Source organism: Rattus norvegicus, chromosome 1 (genome assembly GCF_036323735.1).
Source record: "Rattus norvegicus strain BN/NHsdMcwi chromosome 1, GRCr8, whole genome shotgun sequence".
In the NCBI taxonomy this organism is placed as follows: domain Eukaryota; kingdom Metazoa; phylum Chordata; class Mammalia; order Rodentia; family Muridae; genus Rattus; species Rattus norvegicus.
Window position 1 is genome coordinate 55038121 of NC_086019.1, and position 18801 is coordinate 55056921.

General features: G+C 49.4%; 1 protein-coding gene across 3 annotated transcripts in view; it reads right to left on the bottom strand.

Annotated features, from left to right (window-relative positions):
• Nucleotides 1-17737, bottom strand: part of Ccr6 (C-C motif chemokine receptor 6) — a 33821-nt gene extending 16084 nt beyond the window's left edge. Inside the window, exons 1-3 of one of the 3 annotated variants that reach the window (XM_039110679.2) lie at nucleotides 16558-17737; nucleotides 15197-15370; nucleotides 14616-14685 (exon numbers count right to left, since the gene is read on the bottom strand). The gene's annotated coding sequence lies outside the window, so the exon portion shown is untranslated. Of the gene's footprint in view, nucleotides 1-7749; nucleotides 8009-14615; nucleotides 14686-15196; nucleotides 15537-16557 lie in introns of those variants that run through there. The other 2 variants (XM_039110677.2, NM_001013145.1) reach the window with 2 other exon arrangements.
• Between the last annotated feature and the right edge of the window lie 1064 nt (nucleotides 17738-18801).

An 18801-nucleotide genomic window follows, 5' to 3' on the forward strand; every position in this document is an offset into this window, starting at 1 on the left:
AGGAAACGCTGAACATAGCACAGGGGAGACACAGCGGTCAGTTCTGAGCAGGGCTGGCTGACCCCTACTCTCACTTCCTAGAGAGGCTGACCACGTGGCCTCGCCACACATGGTCCGACTGGCTCAGTCTGGATACACTTCATTTTATACCTTTCTGCACCACAGAGCCCTGAACTCGGATTGAACGTGAGAGGAAAACTAGAACCTTGCTCTGCCCTGCTCCACTCCTCCAAGGAACTGGCTGTCACCATGGGATCTTTGCCCACCCAGGGTCCTGCTCACTGCCAGCACTGCCAAGCTTTTCCACTGAAGACTTCATGGAAGCCTTGCCTTTGCCTGCAGGAAGTCTGCTTGCCTGCTCTTGGCTCTCCATGGGAGGTGAAGGGTCTGCAGACCTTGTGAACACAGCTGTCCCCTGTTCTTTGGACAGACACCCTCTTTTCTGATTTCCTGTCCTCTGGCAAAGCCAGGGAGTACTCCAAGTGGCCTGGGCCTCTTGCCTGTAGGAGGCCTGTGCTGTGCCTGTGTCCTTCCATACCTTGAACTATTATACATCCCTCCCCCCATAGGAAGGAAAGCTAAAAGCCCCTCCCTCTGCCCTCATTCTTCCCCCAGCTACGGCACCCCTGGGACATCTGCTTCTTTCTGGAGTAGAAGCAGGTCTCATTACCCCTCAGGGAATTCACGGGGCTGCACGGAGGAAGAAGCCAGGCTCCTAGGATTCTTGGGGATGTGTGAACCTGGCCTGTCTTTCCTCCCAGTCCTCCCCATTCTTTTCATGACCTTGTTTGTCATGGAGGTGAGACAGGATCTCACCCTGTAGCCTTGACTGTCCTGGAATTCACTGTGTAGAGCAGAGATCTGCCCGTGTCTGCCTCCTGACAGGATCAAAGGTGTGCACCCTATACCTGGCTGAATAGGCTTGGCTGAAAGAAATAAAAATCAATAAAACAGATGTAACTTTGCTAAGGACCAAAAAGAAAGAATATTAAACAGAAATCCTTCATTTGGGGGGCCAAAGTAATGTGGTAAAATCACCACGGAAGCCTATCTCTTTCCCTGAAAAGGGGGACTTTTCTGACCTCCCTTCTCCAAGAGAGTAAAGTGAACCACAGAATGCTGCCCCTCCCCCAGCTCCTACTTCCCCCACCCTCACCCAGCTTTCTAGGGCTCTCAACCCACACCAGATGGCCTCTGTTCAAATGGCCTCTGTTCCCTGGCTTCTGTAGATGGTGTAGAGCTGTCTCTCGAGCTCTACGGTGTTTTGTGTGTTCTCTGGCTCAGTAGTTCTTCCACATCGCAAAGAAAAACCCACACTATACATCACCCTGAGAACTGTCAAGTGTGTTTGTTTTTATCTGGGAATGCCCCACGACAAGCTCCACCCACAGATGGGAAATGCCACAGCACCTCTGCGCAGATACTCTAAGGTGCATAGACAGTAAGTCCCTCTGTTGGCAACAGTGCAATGTACAGCAGCACTTTCCAGTCCCTATGGGATGCTGTCAACGTGAACGTTTCATTTGGCACAAAGTCCAGAGACAGCTGGGTGGATTGATGGGTCGCTAGGAAATGTGTTTAAGCTTCCATCTTCCGGTAAGCAGGACAGGAATTGAGTGTCATCTAAGGTTCTCAGGTGGAGGACATCAAAGAATGTGGGCCTGCAGACTCTTGGGCACTCCTGACCCAACTAGGCTCCCAAAGCCAGACACTGGTTGTGTCTTAGGTCTGCCCCAGCATGGGTAAAATAAGGCTGGCATCAGTAAAGACTCAGAGGGACTCGGGTGATATGACACAGCTTTGCAGTTATAACTGAGTCCCATGAGGGGCTACGGGAAGAGAGGGGTGAGAGAGAGAGAGAGAGAGAGACAGAGAGACAGAGAGACAGAGAGACAGAGAGACAGAGAGACAGAGACAAAGAGAAAGAGAGACAGAAAGAGACAGAGACAGAGAGACAGAGAGAGCATGAGGGCCAAAGAGGTACCAACTAAGGTCAAAGGGCAAATCAAAGCAAGGGAAAGGAACCAGAAGTCCAGGTTCCTGGGGTGGGGGTGGGGGATGGGGAAGGCAGGAGAGAAAAGCGGTTAAAGGTGGAGCTGTTCATGAAAGGCAACTGTGTGTCTAATACCTCTGGCCCAGCAGCCGGAGAATCTCGGCTTGCTATGAGTGTGCGTGAGGAAGCTCTACTTCAGGGAAGGAGTGAATGGAAAGGCCAGCAGGGACTCCCAACAGGAGACTGCCACAAGACATTTGTACACTCACTCTTCAGTGTCACCCTGCAATGCCATCTCATGCTTTGTATGGCCTCTCACTTTTCATACGGTCTCCCAACCCGTTCTGGCTTCAGTCTCAGCTGCAGAGGACAGAGATGTAGAGACCATCCAGGAAAGAAAGACACACAGAGACACAGGGAACAGAGATGCAGAGCTCATGGTGTGTGTGTGTGTGTGTGTGTGTGTGTGTGTGTGTGTGCAGAGCTCATGAGACCCTGGGGGATAGGGGCACACAGACTGGGGAGGAGATTGCAGGGAACAAAGGCAAGGAGACCATGGGAATGGTGATAGATAGAGAGACAGTGGGGAGAGAAGCTGAAGAGACCATGGAGAATGAACATAGAGTCCATGGGGACAGCTAAAGGCCTTACTATCCCCTGATGGATATCTGTCATCCAATAGGATGCAACCTTAACCAGTAAGAATGGCGCAGCAATTCCTGATCACCTCCCCTCTGGTTCCCTTTCTGGAAGCTGGCCTCGAGTGACTAACCCTCTGGGTTTCCTGGAACTTCCTGGGATATGTACAGCTCAGTGTTAAAGCCAAGCTGGAAAGGCGGTCCCTTCCGCCTCACAGTGATGTTAGTGTTGAGGACTGGGACTCAGGCAGTCTGCTCCTCTGCAGGTGAGGATACACTTAGTGGGGTGAGGGAGCAGGAGAAGGAAGTCAGACTCCATGGCAGGGGGTAGTGACCATGGAGGAGTGCAACTGTCCTGTATGCGGAGGATAATCCAGCTCCCCACCGCACCTTGGCAAAGCATGGGCCAGTGCCTTCAGATGAGAAAAGACACATCACCTGACACTCAGAAACGGAAGGCACCTCTTTCTCCTGTCAACTGCCACCCACTCAACAGCTGGAGAGGAAGGCCCTGTGGACCTGTGTTCAGAGGGATGGTAAAATAGTCCTGAAAATTACAGTGCTGGAGCTGTGTGGGAGGGTCTGTCTGTGTGGGAGGGTCTGTCTGTGTGGGAGGGGCTATCTGTGGGAGAGGGGCTGTCTGTGGGGGAGGGGCTGTCTGTGGGGGAGGGGCTGTCTGTGGGGGAGGGACTGTGTGGGAGAGGCTGTCTGTGGGAGGGGCTGCCTTGGGGCGGGGCTGTCTGTGTGGGAGGGGCTATCTGTGGGAGAGGGGCTGTCTGTGTGGGAGGGGCTATCTGTGGGAGAGGGGCTGTCTGTGGGGGAGGGGCTGCCTTGGGGCGGGGCTGTCTTGGGGGAGGGGCTATCTGTGGGAGAGGGGCTGTCTGTGGGAGGGGCTGCCTTGGGGCGGGGCTGTCTGTGGTGCTGCAGTGCAGGTGTTCCTTGAGAGACAGAGCAGGTTTGGCATCCTTTCTTCTGATCACAGGAGCTTCCCTTTTGTGGAGCTGTTCTGAAAACTTAGAGAGACACCATGCTTATGGCTGTTGTCCTGCACTGGGTGGGACCTGGCACTGGGTGGGCCCTATCTGGTCACCGTTTCCCAAGCATGATCTCCATCAAACCAATAGTTGGTTGCTCTTTATTGAATAGGACATTTTGATTTGATCATGTAAAAATACCAAAGCCTTTGAAAACAGTTTTTCGACGTCCTGAAATTAAACTACTCTGACTGGAGTGTCAAACATACAGCTTAATTCTCACTTAAGTCTACAAGTAAATGTAGAAACTGATAAGCCACACCCAGATGGACATCCGCCAGGAGTAAGCGCAGGACCATGATGAGAGAGTTTGGGGTAGTCTAGGTCCTTAAGAGCAGCTTGGTGTCTACATCTCTACTTCCTGGATGTCCCTGGATGAGACTAGTCAGTCACACAGTGAGCCAGTTGTCAGAACTGTGAAACGCCTAGGTTTTTGTACACCAACACCCACTGCTGGAAACAGTACTCACTTAGGAAACCTCCTCACTTAGAAAAGTTAGCTGAGCAAAGGGTCTGGGTCTTCCAGTGGTTTGCTGCAGGGCTCACTGACCCAGATTTAGGGCCTTCAACTCCATTCTGCTTGCCGGGAAAAGCCACCCTGACTTACAGAGATGGGTGGCCCCCCACTTCAGCATCGAAGGGCAAAAATATCATAGCAGCTGCCCTGGCTGCTGCCAAGCATCACAGACCCTGTGGACTGAGACACTCGCTCCAGCGAGGGCTGGCTACCCAGATGCGCCCATGGATGCATTTCTGTGGTGATGACACCAAAATGTACGTGCTGGGCTAGGAGGCCTGGAGAGAGGCAGGAACGGCCCACGCCTGCCCTTCCATCCTTACTCCCTCTAGCCCTGTTGGGCTAAGTGGTAGGCCCTACCGAAGCACAAGGTCGCAGTTATCAAATGTCCTACTAACTCCTAAAGACAGAGCTCCTGGCCTAGGGCCTCAGAGTCAGACGCAGGGAGCAGAGCAAATGTGAGTCCTGTTTCTGTGCCCCATGGAAGGGAAGGAGCTGAAAGGAAATACAGAAGTGGCCACAGGGGCAGCCCACACTAAATACTAGGTCCCCTTGTCCCCAGGGCTGTGGGGAGCCATTTTTAGCAGTGTGGCTGTTTGCTGTGGTGAGTTTGCCCAGCCCTACCCTGGTCCTGGATGGCTATTCTGTCCTACCCATGAATGTCTTAGAACACCACCCCTAGATTTCTCCTTTGCTTTTAATGTAGAAATTTCTTCTTCTACCTGCCTTTCATTTTTCTTCTTGGTTTCCCCTCTCTGCTTGGTCATCTGTAGGGTTTTTACTGCTTGTCATATAGAAACATTTTTAACAAGTAAGAGGAAATGTACGGTTGGTGAGATTCATTCCTTGGCCGTGGAGTGTTCTTTACATTTCGTTTGCTTTGAGACAGGGTCCCTTGTGGTCTAACCTAATCTCTAGCCGGCTGTGTAGCTGAGGGTGACCCTTCTTCTGATCCTCTGGTCTTCGCTTCTGGAGTGCTAGCATTACAGGTGTGTGCTATCAAATCCAGTTTCGTACAGTGCTGGAGACCAAACCCAGGGCCTCTGCCCCGCCCTTCCTTAGATTCTGAATTCAATCTCTCCCTTTCCCTCTCTCTTCCTCCCTCCCTCCATCCCACCCTTCCTCTTTCTGTCTGTCTGTCTGTCTTTGCTTTTCAAGACAGGGTTTCTTTGTGTAGCTCTGTCCGTCCTGGAGCTAACTCTGCCTCTACTTTTCAAGTGCTGGGATTAAAGGCGCGAACCACCACTACCTGGCCTGAACTCAGTTTCTTACCATCGACCACTGAGCTCTGAACCACTCGCTGGGAGCTTGCTGCATTGTATTTGGCAGCACCAGTGATGACTGCTGGTCCCTGCAGACATCTGTTCCTACCTCACTGTCAGTGAAGGCTACCCATTTGAGCATCTTACACCTGGCCGTGAAGCCCCCCCCCCACAAGGGAAAACCTTGTGTAACGTAACACCCGACTCAGTTCCTTCTAGCCTTGTCTTGCCTTCCTTGGCCTTCGCTCACAGGCCAAGGACGGGTGAGCATCTTTTCTGCAGCTTTGAAGAAGCTTCAAGCTCCCAGGACTGTGAGTCTGACGCAGTGGCCCTGTGTGAGTGTGTGGAGTTGGCGTGCCTGTGTTAGCAGGTTTCTGTCGGCCTTTGCCAGTAACTCAGGGTCTCTCTTGCCTCATTACTTGGCATTCCCATGAACTCTTTACTTCTTGAAGTTCCAAGATGAGACATTGGACAGTCCTATTTATCAGAACTGTGCCTAAAATAAGTCAGTATAGATGAAGGTGCATGTCCCCTGGGAGAAGCGCCCGGGCTGAGGGCAGGAGCTTGCGGTATCTATTTTGGCTACGATCTCTCTTTTTCTGCTCATTTCCTCTTTCTGGGACTGACTTAGAAGATATTATTAGGTAGGAGGTCTCCAGGTAAGCCAGGGCTCGGGAGGCCTCAGCAGGGACATCCGATGCTGTCATGGCCACAGCACAACACCGTCTTTAAATGACACTAACCCAGAGCACCAAGAAACCCACAAGTTTGTCACTTTCACTTGGAAGTCGACGTTATCGGAAGAATGTCTTCTGACCAATCATGCCATCCTGACTTCTCCTGAGAGTTGCACAGAAGTGTTCGGTGGATTTGTGCATTCTATTTGGTGGGCTCCAGGCTCACCAGCTGCTTTCTCTGTCGTCAGCCTGAGACACAGGCCTCTCCTCTGTCCTGGCTTTGCCCCTCTGCCTCAACCTTTCCCTCCTCTTCTGGGTCCATTTCCTCTACTGAGCTTCATCCACTTTCGGGGACCACCCTGCGGCGGCTCACCCTGCTGCCCAGTACAGCCCTGGGTAACAAGGACCCCAGAGTTTGGGTTTGTGGAATCTGCACTTCCTGTCCTTGTTACAGACAGTGCTTCTCCAGAGGGGTCTCTCGAATTGCAAGTGTTCCCATGCTTTTTGGCCAAGTGCTGACTGCCTTACAGTAGGGCTGTGGTGACTCAAGTGCTGTATTCTAGGCGTGCCTGTGTCAGCAGTTTCTGTCAGCCTTTCCCAGGAACTCAGAGTCTCTCTTGCCTCATTGGTTGGCATTCCCATGGACTTCTTGCTTCTAGAAGAAGTTCCAGGCTGAGAAATCGGACAGCCCTGTTTATCAGAACTGTGCGTAAACTAAGAGTCAGTATAGATGAAGGCAGACCTGAGCATCTCCCCTGGAGAAGCATCCAGGCTGAGGGCAGTACAGCAAGCTCCCAATAAGTCATCCAGAGCTCAGTAGTCGACGGTAAGAAACTGAAGTCAGGCCAGGCAGCGGTGGTTCACACCTTCAATTCCAGCGCTTGGGAGGCAGAGGCAGAACTAACTCCTGGACAGCCAGAGCTATACGAAGAAACCCTGCCTTGAAAAATGAAGAAAGAAGGAAAGAAAGAAAGGAAGGAAGGAAGGAAGGAAGGAAGAATGGAAGGAAGGAGGCAGGGGAGAGAAGAGGAGAGGAGAGGAGAGGAGAGGAGAGGAGAGGAGAGGAGAGGAGAGGAGAGGAGAGGAGAGAGAGGCAAAGGCAAGGTAGAGCTCTTGCCTAGTGGCTCAGTTCCCAGCAGCTCAGAAAACCTGGTACGGGGTACATGCTGGTAACCTCAGCATTTAGGAGATAGTGGCGGAGGATCAGGGTTATCCTTGGCTACATTGCAAGGTCAAGGCCAGCCTGGGATATCTGAGACCTTGTCTAAAAATCTAACCAAACAAAAATACATCCTATTCTATCTCCTTGTGGGGTAGAAAGGGCAGAGACCCTAACACCTGAACAACTGAGACTCAGACTCCTTTCCTGCAGCATCCAAGGGCATGGCTCCTTCCCAACCCTAGACATGGTTGGAGTAACATTTGACGTTCTAAGCCCCATAGAGTACTCACGGCACCCAAGCGAGCACCTGTCTTTCATCTCAACAGGACTGAAGGAACCCAAGTTCATAAGCACCCAGGACGTGGTAATGTGACCACCACAATATTCTTCTGCCTTCAAAGCCTACCATTTACAACAACAGCAGAAACCTAGTGTTTCCCAGAGTCCAAGATGAAACAAAACTTACCAATAATGTTCCGGCCCACAAACCAACAGCTGCAGTTTCTCTCTTAAAATTCAGATTGCTTAGATCTTTGCTTCCTCTCGCAGGTGTGAAGACCCTGACCCTAGTCACAGGGGGATTGAAAGTGATGACTTCAAACTGCAGGTGGCCAGAACAGTGTCTGCCCTTGCAGTTCTGCTTGGGGCTGGACTCTTCAAAGCAGTGTGTGGCTTGTTCTTCGCCCTCCCGGGGGTGGGTGTCTTACCACAAGTGTTCTGTCTTCAATACACTGCAGACCATGTGAAGCTAGCCAAGGTGGAGGCAGGAAGGCACCTTATGTAACTAGGTCAATGATTTCACTGTGACATGCAAATTTTTTTGTCTCAGAATTATTAGTCTGTGGAATACTTCTTGATTCTTGGAAATTACATATCATCTAGATAATTGCAATGTTCTTTGAAAGGGGGTCCTGTCCACCTAGTGGACTTTAGTCAGCTACCCACATTTTTGCTACTGGAGGAAGGAAGTATGAAAACCTCAGCGCCCCCAGGACAGTCTTTGTTTGGCCCTTGGTGGAAAACACCAGTGATTTCTGGTAAGCAAGGTGAGTGACAACCCAGGGCTCTGGCACCCATGCCTCTCCTGTCCTTGTCTCAGCAACATCGTAAAAGGCCACCAATGATTGTGTGGCACAAAGCAAGGCCACTTTCCATTTACTCCCGACAGATAATCTTTTTAACCATCTTTTTTTTTTTTTTTTTTTTTTTTTTTTTTTTGGAGCTGGGGACCGAACCATCACCAGACATTCATTCCGGGCCCAGGCTGTGCAGCAGTGTTTCAGGAATAGGAGAGAGAGCAGAGAGAGAGGCAGATGGAGAGAGAGAGAGAGAGAGAGAGAGAGAGAGAGAGAGAGAGAGAGAGGAACCAAACAAAGTCCTTGACCTTGAAGGATTTACATGCTGATCAAAGGATGACTAGCATGGTGAAATCAAGTGAAATCAACCCAGTATGGCGGCCTTGGCTGTGATGTAGCTAGCTAATGGACTGTGTTATATACAGTACCATATGTGAGAGGGTCTCTGATGGAGGAGAAGGAAGTGGTTTTCAGGATGGGGGATCTGAAAGAGAACTCTGGCCTTGGAGCCTAGAGTGATGTTAGAAAGCTGGGACAGAAGCAAGGCAGTAGCAGGAACGGGGCCCTGGACACTTCCCATCTCTACACAGATGCAGGAGACTGCCCTTCCCTAGAAAGGAACTGTGGGTTCGCGCTGCTTTTGAAGCACCTTGAATTCACATGCAGCTGGGGGAGACTTTCGGTTCTCATTGTGCCGGCTTGCTTGAGTTTCTATCATCTGGGATACTTCATCATCTGGGTACATGGAAACGAACTGAACTGGCCGAGGTGGGATGTCCCTGGCATCACGCAGACAGCCCTGGCTCCTCACTGCTTATAGGACTACAGAAGTCACTCTTGCCTTCTGATCCACGTGGCTCAGAGGAGGGAATAAATGATACAGCCTCAGGTTGGCCTGAGTTCTAGATGATCCCAGATCCCACATCTGGAATTGATTCATAATCATGAAGAAGACTGAGCTTATCCACCTCTGACTTCGACATGGCATATCTGATGCCCTTATTTCCATTGGTTTATATCCGATGGTCTCATTCCCATTGGCTTATATCTGATGGCCTCATTCCCATTGGCTTATATCTGATGGCCTCATTCCCATTGGCTTATATCTGATGGCCTCATTCCCATTGGCTTATATCTGATGGTCTCATTCCCATTGGCTTATATCCGATGGTCTCATTCCCATTGGCTTATATCTGATGGCCTCATTCCCATTGGCTTATATCCGATGGTCTCATTCCCATTGGCTTATATCCGATGGTCTCATTCCCATTGGCTTATATCCGATAGTCTCATTCCCATTGGCTAATATCCAAAGGTCTCATTCCCATTGGTTTATATCTGATGGTCTCATTCACATTGGCTTAGGGAGAGCCTGATAAGAGGCCAGCCTTGAGTGGCTGACACAAAATAAATAAGACTTTCCATAGTTGTCTAAGTTCAAGCTTGCACAGTTTGTCTCTGAGGCTCAATGGCAAGCTACCTGGGGCTCCATGAACCTCCTGTTTTCAGGGCCTCTCAAAGGCCCTGGTCAGGAAATCACAGTCCAGGTCTACAGATGATGGGGTCGAGCTTTTGCTGATATTTATAGCCTGTCCACTGACGATCAACAACTGTGAACCTGAACCCCATTAAACACACCTTGTTACCACATAACCATGGGGTCTCAGGGTTGCCACACCCAACACCACTTCCTCATTCATTAAAAGCGGCCTGCTCAAGCTGCTTTGGAAGCATCAGTAAGTCACCCACGGTATGACTCTTACATCTAGCGTGTTTTCCTCTAGCTCAACCCCAGCTCACAGTTTCAGGGAAGTTCCTGGGGGCGATGGACATGGTGGGACGGCTATGGCGTATCACACAAGTAGCACTGTTCCGGCAGAACCGGAAGCAACTTTAGCAATCCAAGAGCATCTAAGGTAGAACACGGGCACGGAGTCAGCTAAGGTGACATGGCCCACCGTCAGGGAAGGACCTCAGGGCAAGGACTGCTCAGGGATGATGGAGAAGAGTGACCTTGTGGGCCATAGGAACCCTAGCGTTCAGTAGCACCCTTCAGGAAGCCCCGAGCAGTCAGACCGAAGTACCTGCTCTAGGGGTGGCCAGTCCGTCCCATCTGCCCCACAAAGGCCAGTGACTCGATGTAAAAGAAAGGATAAGGTGGTCTTGGGCTCAACAACACAGACATCTCAGTATGGACGTTGGTTAACATTTCCGCCCAGTTTGTCATACCTGAGCCCCATGTGGTATAGTGGCTTGGGAAATCCCAGACGCAGCCACTTAGATCTGGGTTCAGACGCGAAGAGACGTAGCTTATGACTTCTGTTTCTCTGTTGGTTTTCTCCCTGCTGTTTTCATCCAGAGTTCTGTCAGCTTGACCGTCTCTCACTTACCGAGAAACCCAACTCAGTATGAGAAGAGGGAGCCCAGCAAAGCGGGAGTCGCCAGTCTCACAGTGCACCAACTCGGCGCAAGCAGCTGCTGCAGAGCCGGCTAGAAAATGGCAGTGGTTTCACCAGCCAGACATGCCGGCTTCTATCTCAGGGGCTCACGGAGGCACCCCAGCCTACTCACACACAGGATAGCTGTGGGCTGCAGGACTTGCTCTCCACAAACAGAACTGTGGGGACCGTGAGTAGAACCTTGAGGGGTTCACTGCGGCACTGCTACGGGAGATAATTTCAACCTCGTTAGCTTGCCGGACACCTGACAGAGACTGTCTCTTTAGACGATTAGACAAAGTTGACATTATTGGTCCTGACCCTCTGGGACTGGTGTCCTTGTTAGAAAGGCAGTGGTAGCTCTGAGGTGGCAGCACAGCCAACGAAGGCAGTTGCTCGACAGACATGACAGTCTGATACTCAGATGCGATTTTCTGACAGCCAACATATGCCCTGGTATGGGTGTGCCCAATAAATAAATGTTAAAGGAAGAAAAACAAAGAGGAGGAGGTAGCTGGAGAGGTGGCTCAGTGGTTGAGAACAGTTCCACAGGTCTTCCAGACGACCTGGGTTCTATTCTCAGCACCCACATAGGGGCTCACGTTTGCTTGTAACTCCAGTTCCAAGAGATCAGTACGTCCTCTTCTGGCCTCCACAGGCACCAGGGACGTACACAGTGCACAGATACACGTGCTCATAAAACACTCATACTCATAAATCGAAAACAAAGATGGTGGCATGTTGCTGCGTCCTGTCCTTACACAATATAAGGTTATAAGGAACTTTCTGGGCCCCCCTTTAATAGGAACTTACCCCATTCGTGAGGCCCTACTTTTTTGATTTAGTCACACCTCATGTGAGTAACTTCCTAAGCCTTGGGGGTGAGGACTTCAATACCTGAGTTTGGGGGACACGACTAGTAAAACCATAGCATTTGTGTGGCAGTTTCGTACGGCATGAGGATGAAGGTTTAGCCTCCCAACAGGCAAAAGCCCCTGACCTGCCTCCTCCCAACACGTTGACCGAGGACCAGAGGAACAGAAACTTGTCGGCAACTACAGAACCGTAGTGACATCCTGCCCTGCCTGCCCAAGCTGCTGGCATGGGGCCAGCAGCTCCAAGTGTGTGAATGTCCCTTACTCCTCATCAAAGAACCGAGAGGGGCCTCTGTCCTTCGATGTAGGTGGGCTCTGGACAGAGGAGGAGAAAGGCAGCTTCAGCCGCTAAGAATTGAGCAACCCTAACTACTTCTGGTACATACAGCTCCATGCACACACCTCCCAAGGTCATTGTTCACAGTCCAAGCAATATGGTGTCTTCACCACCTGCACAGACTACCATCAGACGTCACATCCCTCCCGACACCTGCTGTGCCTTTAAGGGAACATTGTACATCCTCAATTCTTTGTCCCAGGAACGCTTTCGCACGCTGGTGTGTAGGCATAAACTTTTTGCAACTTATATTTAATAAGGGTTCAACCTCTTCTCTAGCTCACTGCCACCCAGCAGCGGTCATTAGGATAAGAGGGGACTGGACCTGTTCAGCAATAGTTCTTTGGGAGCGAGCTTGATCTTGGGCAGCAGTTAGTTCAGTCCTGGAGCAAACACCAAATACGATTCAGCAACCTCTAGGCAGGCAGACACCAGGCACAAACCAACAACTATATATAGTTCAATCCTGAAGAAATCTCTGGGCTGGCCAACCAGCCTGAGGCAAGGCTGTTGAAGCAGCAAGCGGCCGCAGGAACCTCACAAGCAGTTCTTGGGGAGTTTCTTCTCTCCATGGCAGTGTTATCACAAGTTGAGCTCAACAATGCTATGTAAGGCGAACCAATACATGTGCATCTGTAGTGAAGAACGGCGAAGCGGAGCAAACCAAACCAACGCTCAGTGCTGTCTCCCACTGTCCGTGGGGTCATATTTATACTCCTTCATCAAGGGTCCTTTCACATGTGTGCTGCATCCAAACATCCTTTCCCCTGTGTCTGCTTCAGGAAAACAGTTGTTTATGTGTTTCCTTTAGCAAGACAGCCTTTACCTGTGTGCCCCAGCAAGCCATCATTTGACATAACCAACTTTCCAAAGAATGAGCTTCCACGTCTCTGGTGTTAGCTGATGGTGTGGGAAATCTACAGCACGGATGAGGACAGTGTAATAGTGCCTGCTGTTTGAACGTGTTCTTTAAACATCTGTGCGTCAGAAAATTCAAACCAACAGTGTCGTACTGCGGTACTTGGATGGAGGTAGAGCCTTTGAGGGTAAACGGGAGGGCGACCTGCCCCAACCATGCTTTACAACAGAGTGGAGATATGACAGTGCAATTCACATTTTATTATTAAGAAAACGGCAAACATAAAAAAAACCAGATCATTTGCCCTGGAATCCCCATCCCTGAAAAGTTTGAATTTGTGTAGTGCATAGATTCTCCTTCTGGGGAGATATAAAAGTGTTTTTTTCATGGTCGTACGTTTATAGATTAAAAGCTTATTTTAACAGTTTCTGAGAAGGTTTGCTGTCGGTAAGGATGCTAAAAGGTGTCGCAGAGACCCATAGCAGAGAATTCAGTCATGGTACCCGCTTGGTGGAAGAATAAAGATGGTTCCCACCAGGTGTCCTGCACTGACCAGTGACAAGAGGGGGAACCTAGAGAAAAAAAGGTTCTTTCTATTGCCTTCTTCGTTTCCCTGAATTTTCAAACAGATGCTGAAAATGGTCCCTTCACTCCCCCTATGCCATTGAGATGCTCATCCAGGCAGCCAGCTTCTGACCTCAGTCATCCTGTCTCCCATCTCCAGGACTATGGCACAGGAGCCTGCTGCCAAGTGCTATGGTGGGCTGTGCTAGAGACCACAGAGTATCCCCTCTGGGTGCTTGATGGGCACTGGCATAAATCCCCCTTCTCTCTCCTTTTGTGGTTCCAAAACTTGGCTGGGTTCCCTGGACTAGCTAGTGAGCCTTGCTGAATGGCACTCTTAAAGAGTCACACACTTCCCTGATCTCCTCCCTGATCCCTGAATACCTGCCCAGTAAGGATCTTGCTGTCCAATGCCAGGAGCTGTTTCTAGGCAACCTGTAACCAAGACAAAATGCCGGAGATCTGTAAACACTGTTTCATCCTGGAGTAGCGTCGGTCCTTTTTATTGTTCTAATATGTATACTAAAAATGCATATAACAAGGGTCTACAATGAACATTTGCTTTGATTTGCTGGAATGAGCAGCAGTTGAGAGTCCGATTCCTTCCTGCTTGCTAGAGAAATTCATAGATTTAGAAGGAACAAAGTATCGCCAGAAAGAACCAAAGTTTCCACCAGAAGGAACTTTTTTTGTGGTGTAGCTCAGCCCTAGCATACATTTTTAATCCAAGAGCTAAATAAAGGTAACCCTAGGTCAAGAGGCGGAGCAAGTCCCAGCCGACAGGGAGTGAACATAAGTAAACACTGCGTTGAAGGGTGTTTAAGACAGCGTGGAGGAGGAAAAGCTTTATTTCTTCTGGGACGTCAGTGGAGTAAGAAGGTCAGCTGAGTGCTTTCTCTGCCTCTCTGAGCTAGCAGGCTTTCACCACAGCGTCTGGCCCTGAGTCTTCAATTGGTCAGATCAAATGGTTGGGACTTTTGTTTCTGAAACAACAGTGACTTCCTAACAAAAAACAGTTCTAATGATCAGAATAGAAAGGTTTTACCGTCCATCCACTCTTTCTTCTGTCTGCTAACAAAAGGCATGGATTAAAGACTTAAACTCCTTGAGCTGGATGCCGCCATTTCTGTCCCCAGATGAAATCCCATTCTTTTTCAGAATTAAGTTTTTGAACCACGCTTACCTTAAGCCATTCAGATAAAAGGTCTTCTGAGCCAGTCTTTGGTATGCTCCAGGAAGAAAAAAAAACAACCCTATAAATTCAAATAGAATGGAAACCTAGTAAATACTAACCAGTGGGAGGTTGATCGAGGCTCCAAATATCCAAGGTTATAAGGACAACAATAACAAAATAAAATAATGATTCTCCTGGCACACTCTTGAATCCCTAAACATGTCGGTTTCATTTCTTCTTCTCTATGTGATGGTTTCCTATAAGTCTGCTTTCTGTTCCTCCTTTTTGATGGACATCTTTCCCTGTTTTCTTTCTCACCAGCGTGTCTTACAAGTCCAAATAGATGGGACATACAAGCTCTCTTTGGGAAACTAGTACGTCCTAGCCTGAAAGCTCACGGTTGAACTCATCTGCATCATGGCAGGTTCTGAGAGTGTTCACCCCCTCACAATCTGATCCCAGTGACTGTCAGGTGTGTCAACACCTGCCTCATTGGATCCCCATTGGAAGACACTTCCTACCAGACTCAGAGACAAAACGTAACTCCATCTCCACCCCCACCCCACTCTGATTTTCTGTCTCTCTCTGACCTGTGATCTGTCCAGCTGTGAAGACCACAAAGCAGGAATGTTTCTTGATTATTTTACCCACGGTCTTCACCTCTTCAGGAAACATCATGGTGGGGCGATTGCTTGTTCTTTTAGGTGAGGCACCATGGCTTGTGTTGAACATGATCACTTGATAAAGGTTCAGTGTCTGCCACGCTTCATGGTAATAACAAATATTTTATAGAGAAAAGCATTGGAACGATGAGGCTGTCTCTTTCCTCCTCAAGCTTCCACAAGCCACTCCAGGCACACTTAGATAGTTGTTGATTTTGTGCTACATGGTGGGCACTAGGGGAACCTGGAGTGTTCAGCACAAACATTCCTTAAAGGAAGGTAATACTTGTTATTCACTCAGAAGGCAGGGGCAAACATGTCTAGCTTGGTGATCTTTGCACTATTTCTGTGGCCAGAGACTTTTCTAGCACCAGACCCTTCCCCAGACCCTTATAAGTTGCCCTCCTCCACAGTCAATCTGTAGAAGCCATGTTTATGGACTTTACTGAGTTTCAGTGTCATCATACCTGATCTGTATTTAGCTTGCTGTGTTCCTCAAGGAGAGGAGTTTTCACCAAAAAGTGCTGTGCTTAAATATGTCTAAAATAAACCACTCAGGGTCAGCCTCCATGGCTTGTCTCTCTGCAGCCCTTTAAGGCATCTCCTCCCCAGCCTTCCACAAGGGAGCTCTGAACTCTGGGTCAGAAACCTTCTCTTCTCCTATCTGCCAGAGGGACTCATTTGACTCTGTCTTAATCACTTTAAATTGTCTGTCATCTGTGGGACACTCAGTGCAAATATATAAAGTACAAAAAGGTTAAGGGTAACTTAAGTTCCCCTCATGATAAATCTTGGGCAAAACTAATGGTGTGTCATTGTGTCACACCAAACTCAAGCCTGGAATCAATTCTTCCCTTCCCTTCCCTTCCCTTCCCTTCCCTTCCCTTCCCTTCCCTTCCCTTCCCTTCCCTTCCCTTCCCTTCCCTTCCCTTCCCTTCCCTTCTTCCCTTCCCTTCCCTTCTTCCCTTCCCTTCCCTTCCCTTCCCTTCCCTTCCCTTCCCTTCCCTTCCCTTCCCTTCCCTTCCCTTCCCTTCCCTTCCCTTCCCTTCCCTTCTTGCTCCATTTTCTTTTTTGAGGCAGGGTCTTATTTAGCCCAAGCTGGACTCAAACTTGCTATGTACCCGAGGATGACACTGAACTCCTGCCTTGTCCTCTAAGTGCTCAGATTATAGGCATGTGATACCCAGTTCAGATTTTTTCCCTGCCAAAAAAAATTTAATAATAACCAAGACACTTCCAGAGTGTAGTTTCACATCTGTTTCAGCATCAGGATGGCTCTATGGAGTTACCTGCAGGACAATGTTCCCTTGAGGACCTCCCATTTGCTCCCACGAGTCAGTCACACACAGGGTTCAGGCTCCCACAGCTCCAACAGGATGGGAGGGGCTCAGAGCTAGACCCAAAGGTCCCTAGGTCCCAAACAGAACACGATGAGGAAATGCATGGGCGGTTCTGACTCAGTGCCTAGAAAGGTTTTAGTGCATACTGCAGACTCTGTGGGCTTGTAGCAAAGGTAGGGACTCACCTTTTTGAGTCACCGAGCAGCTGGCTTCCTTCCTGGGTAGCTCTGAGCCTGAGTGCAACGGAGGTAATGTGGTCAGCGTACAGCTCTGTTGCCAAGAAGCACATCTTGATTTTGGTGGACCACTTCAGATTCACTTAATAGCCTCTGGGTAGGGCTAGGAAGATGTCTTATTCGGTAACAAGCCTTCCACACAAGCATTAGTACCTGAGTTTGGCACCCCACACCCATATAAACACTAGGTAGAAACCTACGTAAATGCTGGGTGCAGCAGCCTGGACTTGGAGTTGGAGTGAGCACAGAGATACATTCTAGGAGCAACTTGGCCAGCCGGCCAGCCAAGACAATTGTTAATATACAGGTTCAGTGAGAGACTGTGTCTCAAAAAAATAAGGTGGAAAATGGTTGGGAAAGACACTGGCTACACACACACACACACACACACACACACACACACACACACCCCTCTTGGGCAGAATGGTAGCTCTCATGAGGGAGGGTCTTTGGTGCTGATTAAGCTCTCTCACACTGATACCAGCTCTCATACTCGGGGGAGGCTGAGGCTGGGAACCTGGGTCTCATTCTTTATACCATGCCTCAATCAGAACACGTCGGGCTAGGCTGGACTCCTTGGGCCTGCCATAGGAAAAACTGTGAAGCCTCACTCCCAAAGCACAGGGATGCTGGACCCTATTCATCATCATCACCAGGACTGGGGAGGGCCAGACCTGGGGAGTGAGCATCTACTGATTTCTTTACTGATCAGAAAATAAACTGGCCATGGGCTAGCATAGACCAGGGCTGCCTCAGAGGGTGGTCTGCATGCTCAGTCCTTTGGTCTGAAATGAGTACACTCGGTCTCCAAACTAGAAAGGTGGGGGCATCCTGGAAGCTGTGATGAGGTTTATAGAGTTGTTTTGGGGGAAGAAAACAGCCTGCTCTCACTTCCCCTAGTATGTCTAAGGGTTGTATACCAGGAACTGAGCCGGGCATGAGGCAAACAGAGGAGAGGCAGGTTTTTCTTTTAGTAGATACAACTTTATTTAGATAGGGGGAGTGGTCCAGTGAATGGAACTGATCGCTAGTGTCTCATATTCAGCTGTCATGGGATAGCTGAACCTGAAAGTGCTTTGGCAGAACACAGGACAAGGGTCCCTCATGTCCCCATTGTGATCACTGTTTGCAGGACACCTAATGTCATGTTACAAACATGAGTTATGGAGAGCTTTAGTGAGAGGTATGTGGCTGGAGGGGCATTCACACAGAGTTTGACTCACATATGCAAGGTTTTGGGTTCTATTCCCAGCACCACACAAAACCTCAAGTCAGAGATATCTAAAAAAAAAAAAAAAAAAATCACCCTCAGGTTTCTAGGTGCTTAGCAAATTGTCCTGTTATGTTGCGGCGTGGAAAAGCACACAATGTCTAAATAGCCCAAGATCACATGAGACACTGGCGCAGACTGGAAGTGAAAGAGGTTGTGGGGTGCTACTCCATGCAGATCACAGAGTTCTCATTGCTGTCAGACCACAAGCCCTGAGAGGACGGCAGTGTGCCCTCAATTCCAGTACACCCACTGGGTGTATGCTGCTAAGTGTTTCCTTCACAGAAAGAAATGACTTGACTTTTGGTTACTGTACTGGCTGGTTTTGTGTGTCAACTTGACACAACTTGGAGTTTTCACAGAGGAAGAGCTTCCGTGAGGAAATGCCTCGGTGAGATCCAGCTGTAAGACATTTTCTCAATTAGTGATCAAGGAGGGAGGGGAGGTCCCAGCCCACTGTGAGTGGGTGCCATCCCTGGGATCTATAAGAGAGCAAGCTGAGCAAGGCAGAGCAAGCAATTCAGTAAGCAGCGCCATCCATGGCCTCTACATCAGCTCCTCCATCCAAGTTTCTGCCTTATGTGAGTTCCTGTCCTGACTTCCCTTGGTAATGAACAGCAATGTGGAAGTGTAAGCTGAATAAACCCTTTCCTCCCCAACTTGCTTCTTGGTCATGATGTTTTGTAC